The sequence below is a fragment of the Schistocerca piceifrons genome, unplaced genomic scaffold (assembly GCF_021461385.2).
Source record: "Schistocerca piceifrons isolate TAMUIC-IGC-003096 unplaced genomic scaffold, iqSchPice1.1 HiC_scaffold_1288, whole genome shotgun sequence".
Classification (NCBI taxonomy): Eukaryota; Metazoa; Arthropoda; class Insecta; order Orthoptera; family Acrididae; genus Schistocerca; species Schistocerca piceifrons.
The window spans coordinates 55,001-60,000 of NW_025727111.1; the positions used below are offsets into that span (position 1 = coordinate 55,001).

A 5,000-nucleotide genomic window follows, 5' to 3' on the forward strand; every position below is an offset into this window, starting at 1 on the left:
ACTCGCACCTCCAGCGGATGAACGGCGGACGTTTCCCGCACTCGTAAAGTGCAATCCACCCCTATAACTTGCGTTTCATGAAGAGTTATTTCCAATATGCGACATTCCCGCTGTCCGTATACATGAGCCGCGACCTGTACCACTTACGAGCGAGAGACGCGATCGCGTTGCTCACTGTACGGCGTCCGATACCGAGCCATCAGCATGTCGGTCCCCATGCGCGTTGCACTCGCACTCGCAGTCGCAAAAACGTGGGGCAAATATATTACGCGGAAGAGTTATAACAGACCGAGCCCCACTGCATGGGGGGAGTCTTTGTCACTAATGTACACAGATGGAACATTTTGGACTGGAACCAGATTACCCGTACACACGGCGCTGATTAGTAATCAATGCAGAGCCATCAAACTACAGCAAATATACACAACTGTCCGTATACATGCTGAAAGAGTCTGCCCAAAATGGGAACCACACGTCAGCCAGACACTCTGATCACGCACCACTCTCTGCTTCTAACAGGCGCACATACAATATGTAAGCACCAGCATGGAACAACATCCAGTGCATCTTCTCCGCCACATTACACAATCCACACTATCACAACCAGACCAGGAGGTCCGTGCGGAAAATACAATATCCCAGCCTTTCGACATCCACCATTGCGCAGACCAGGCACCAACACCCACACATGTCCTATACAACGGTGCACCCAACATCACAATAGTACCTCCTGTCACAGCGCACAAACAATGACATGAGTCAAAGACACAGGTCTCACACAAGCATAGAATTGGAGCGCCGCCTCTAATAAGCCAAAGGTGCATCCTGACGTGACAAATCTGATCATGTCACAAGCATTCACTTACTATAATCACTATCAACGAACCTGCCGCCCCCGCCCCCCCCCCCCCCTACACCTTTCCGTACAACAACGTGTAACCTAACCTAACCTAACCTAACCTATGTTGTACCTTAACCTAACCTATGTTGTACCTTAACCTAACCTATGTTGTACCTTAACCTAACCTATGTTGTACCTTAACCTAACCTATGTTGTACCTTAACCTAACCTATGTTGTACCTTAACCTAACCTATGTTGTACCTTAACCTAACCTATGTTGTACCTTAACCTAACCCATGTTGTACCTTAACCTAACCCATGTTGTACCTTAACCTAACCCATGTTGTACCTTAACCTAACCCATGTTGTACCTTAACCTAACCCATGTTGTACCTTAACCTAACCCATGTTGTGCCTCAACCTAACCCATGTTGTGCCTCAACCTAACCCATGTTGTGCCTCAACCTAACCCATGTTGTGCCTTAACCTAACCCATGTTGTGCCTCAACCTAACCCATGTTGTGCCTTAACCTAACCCATGTTGTGCCTTAACCTAACCCATGTTGTGCCTTAACCTAACCCATGTTGTGCCTTAACCTAACCCATGTTGTGCCTTAACCTAACCCATGTTGTGCCTTAACCTAACCCATGTTGTGCCTTAACCTAACCCATGTTGTGCCTTAACCTAACCCATGTTGTCGCCTTAACGTAACCCACGTTGTCGCCTAAACCTGCTCTGTAATTGTTATACGACTCGTTCAATTACTGTAGTGTTGCCCACCCGCAACCCTCGCAATATAGTTCGCTACTCGCACTGCCCGCACCCCTGTGTATCGCTTCATGTTAAACACCTTGCAAGTCTTGCTCACTTTCCACATGCTCCTGCTGTACACTGTAATGTGGATGGCAGCAGGACGTACATGCCGCCCCTCCCCACGTCCCCACCTTGCCCCCTGCCTTCGCAAGCTGGTTGGTGAGAAGTTTGCATGTTCAATGCCCTTCGCATGCGACGTACTCAGGCTACGTTGTGGTGCGGCCTGTGTCAACTGTCCGCTGATGTCGTACGCGTGAACCACAATCTGTACTGCACATTCGTCCTTATGTACTGAATGATACATCGTGGCACATGTGTGACCGCACAACGACTGCGCCCAAAAACGGCGGACCATACAGTGCAAATATTGTGCACGCAGCTACGTGTCGTCTCCCTATGAGAGCTGGATTGCAGTGTGGTACGCCATAGAGACGTGTGGGAGGAACGGACGCCGTGGATGGCGATCAGCATGAGCTGTCTGTTGATGTATTCGGACCTAGTCGTCTCTCCTCACACACCGTGATGGCATGGTGCACCGCGTTCCATATCTGCGACATGCTACAGAGGCCGGTTGACAGTCGTTCGAGCAATGGACATCGCATACGTACGGGGGCCACCTTCCACGTATTGTCTAGGCGTGCACATTTTGTTGCGTGTATGTGGGCAGACGTAGTGTGGCGTGACACCTGACACAGGCATGCAATAATCGTTGAAGTTGCAAATGGCGATGGACGCCTGCGTTTTCTGGTGAAGTTACGCAAATGAACAAATGGTAACCTGTTGTGGTGCGGTTGTTCTCGCTAGGGGTGAATCGGTGATGGCGACGATAGGTTGAGGTACTAACCGGTTGTTCCAGCGATACCCACCATGCCGACGAAACTGAACGGCATCTGGGTGTGAAGCGATACGCGGCGGTGGCTGGGTGGGACCGTCCCCGGCCGGTGAGGGGGCGCCTCCCGGCGTGCTGGCCGCGCGGTGCGTGGGCGCACGCGCTACAGCCGGCTGGTGGGGGCGGCCAGTGGCAGGCGCGCCGGCCGACGGACGCGGCAGGCGTCGCAGCTGCGCGCCGGCGCACCCTGCGCGCGGCGCCGTGCGGCCAAAGTAGGTCCTCGCGGGCCCGGTGCGAAGCGCGGTGGACATCTTCAGTGTGCTGGTCCGATTGAGGACTGTGTGCGTTGAGGATGCGCCGCCGCCCGGCGCTCGGCGCCGCGACGCCGTCTGCTGCTCGGTCGCCCCAGCGGTTCTCGCTGGTGGTTTGTATCGCAGCTGTGCGGATGTGTTGGCGCGTGCGCTGTGCTGGGAGAGTTCGCTTCGGCACCCAAGTGGGGCTTTTGTCCTTCTGTGGCGCTGGCGTTGGAGCTGCCGGTCACCGTAGGTGGCGCGTGTTGTCTCCCGCCGGCAATGCCACGACAGCACGCTCCCGGGCCTCTGTCGGCAGCGGCAAGCTCAGTTGGGAGCACGGGTGGTCGCACCGAAAGCGTCTACTCGCCTAACTCCGGGCGATTGCGCCTCTCTCGAACCCGACCAAGTACTTGGGACGGCGCTGCGCGCCGCCGGGACCTGAGAGGGTTTCGAGGTGTATTGTGCAGGGGAGCTCAGCCTCCTCCTGTTTGCAGAATGATTGAGCGGACGCTTGCGTGTTCGCGCGGGCCCCCGGGACACACTCCCGGGCGGCCGGCTGCTCAGCTCTAGTTGACGCAGCTCCCTGGTTGATCCTGCCAGTAGTCATATGCTTGTCTCAAAGATTAAGCCATGCATGTCTCAGTACAAGCCGCATTAAGGTGAAACCGCGAATGGCTCATTAAATCAGTTATGGTTCCTTAGATCGTACCCACGTTACTTGGATAACTGTGGTAATTCTAGAGCTAATACATGCAAACAGAGTCCCGACCAGAGATGGAAGGGACGCTTTTATTAGATCAAAACCAATCGGTCGGCTCGTCCGGTCCGTTTGCCTTGGTGACTCTGAATAACTTTGGGCTGATCGCACGGTCCTCGTACCGGCGACGCATCTTTCAAATGTCTGCCTTATCAACTGTCGATGGTAGGTTCTGCGCCTACCATGGTTGTAACGGGTAACGGGGAATCAGGGTTCGATTCCGGAGAGGGAGCCTGAGAAACGGCTACCACATCCAAGGAAGGCAGCAGGCGCGCAAATTACCCACTCCCGGCACGGGGAGGTAGTGACGAAAAATAACGATACGGGACTCATCCGAGGCCCCGTAATCGGAATGAGTACACTTTAAATCCTTTAACGAGTATCTATTGGAGGGCAAGTCTGGTGCCAGCAGCCGCGGTAATTCCAGCTCCAATAGCGTATATTAAAGTTGTTGCGGTTAAAAAGCTCGTAGTTGGATTTGTGTCCCACGCTGTTGGTTCACCGCCCGTCGGTGTTTAACTGGCATGTATCGTGGGACGTCCTGCCGGTGGGGCGAGCTGAAGGCGTGCGACCGCCTCGTGCGTGCTCGTGCGTCCCGAGGCGGACCCCGTTGAAATCCTACCAGGGTGCTCTTTATTGAGTGTCTCGGTGGGCCGGCACGTTTACTTTGAACAAATTAGAGTGCTTAAAGCAGGCAAGCCCGCCTGAATACTGTGTGCATGGAATAATGGAATAGGACCTCGGTTCTATTTTGTTGGTTTTCGGAACCCGAGGTAATGATTAATAGGGACAGGCGGGGGCATTCGTATTGCGACGTTAGAGGTGAAATTCTTGGATCGTCGCAAGACGAACAGAAGCGAAAGCATTTGCCAAGTATGTTTTCATTAATCAAGAACGAAAGTTAGAGGTTCGAAGGCGATCAGATACCGCCCTAGTTCTAACCATAAACGATGCCAGCCAGCGATCCGCCGCAGTTCCTCCGATGACTCGGCGGGCAGCCTCCGGGAAACCAAAGCTTTTGGGTTCCGGGGGAAGTATGGTTGCAAAGCTGAAACTTAAAGGAATTGACGGAAGGGCACCACCAGGAGTGGAGCCTGCGGCTTAATTTGACTCAACACGGGAAACCTCACCAGGCCCGGACACCGGAAGGATTGACAGATTGATAGCTCTTTCTTGATTCGGTGGGTGGTGGTGCATGGCCGTTCTTAGTTGGTGGAGCGATTTGTCTGGTTAATTCCGATAACGAACGAGACTCTAGCCTGCTAACTAGTCGCGTGACATCCTTCGTGCTGTCAGCGATTACTTTTCTTCTTAGAGGGACAGGCGGCTTCTAGCCGCACGAGATTGAGCAATAACAGGTCTGTGATGCCCTTAGATGTTCTGGGCCGCACGCGCGCTACACTGAAGGAATCAGCGTGTCTTCCTAGGCCGAAAGGTCGGGGTAACCCGCTGAACCTCCTTCGTG

At 53.7% G+C, this 5,000-nt stretch overlaps 1 non-coding gene across 1 annotated transcript in view; it reads left to right on the forward strand.

Annotated features, from left to right (window-relative positions):
* The first annotated feature begins 3,358 nt into the window (after window positions 1–3,358).
* The window catches only part of LOC124731477, a 1,909-nt gene continuing 267 nt past the window's right edge, over window positions 3,359–5,000 (forward strand). The window contains exon 1 of the ribosomal RNA XR_007008293.1: window positions 3,359–5,000. This exon is cut by the window's right edge and continues 267 nt beyond it. This is a non-coding gene — a ribosomal RNA (small subunit ribosomal RNA).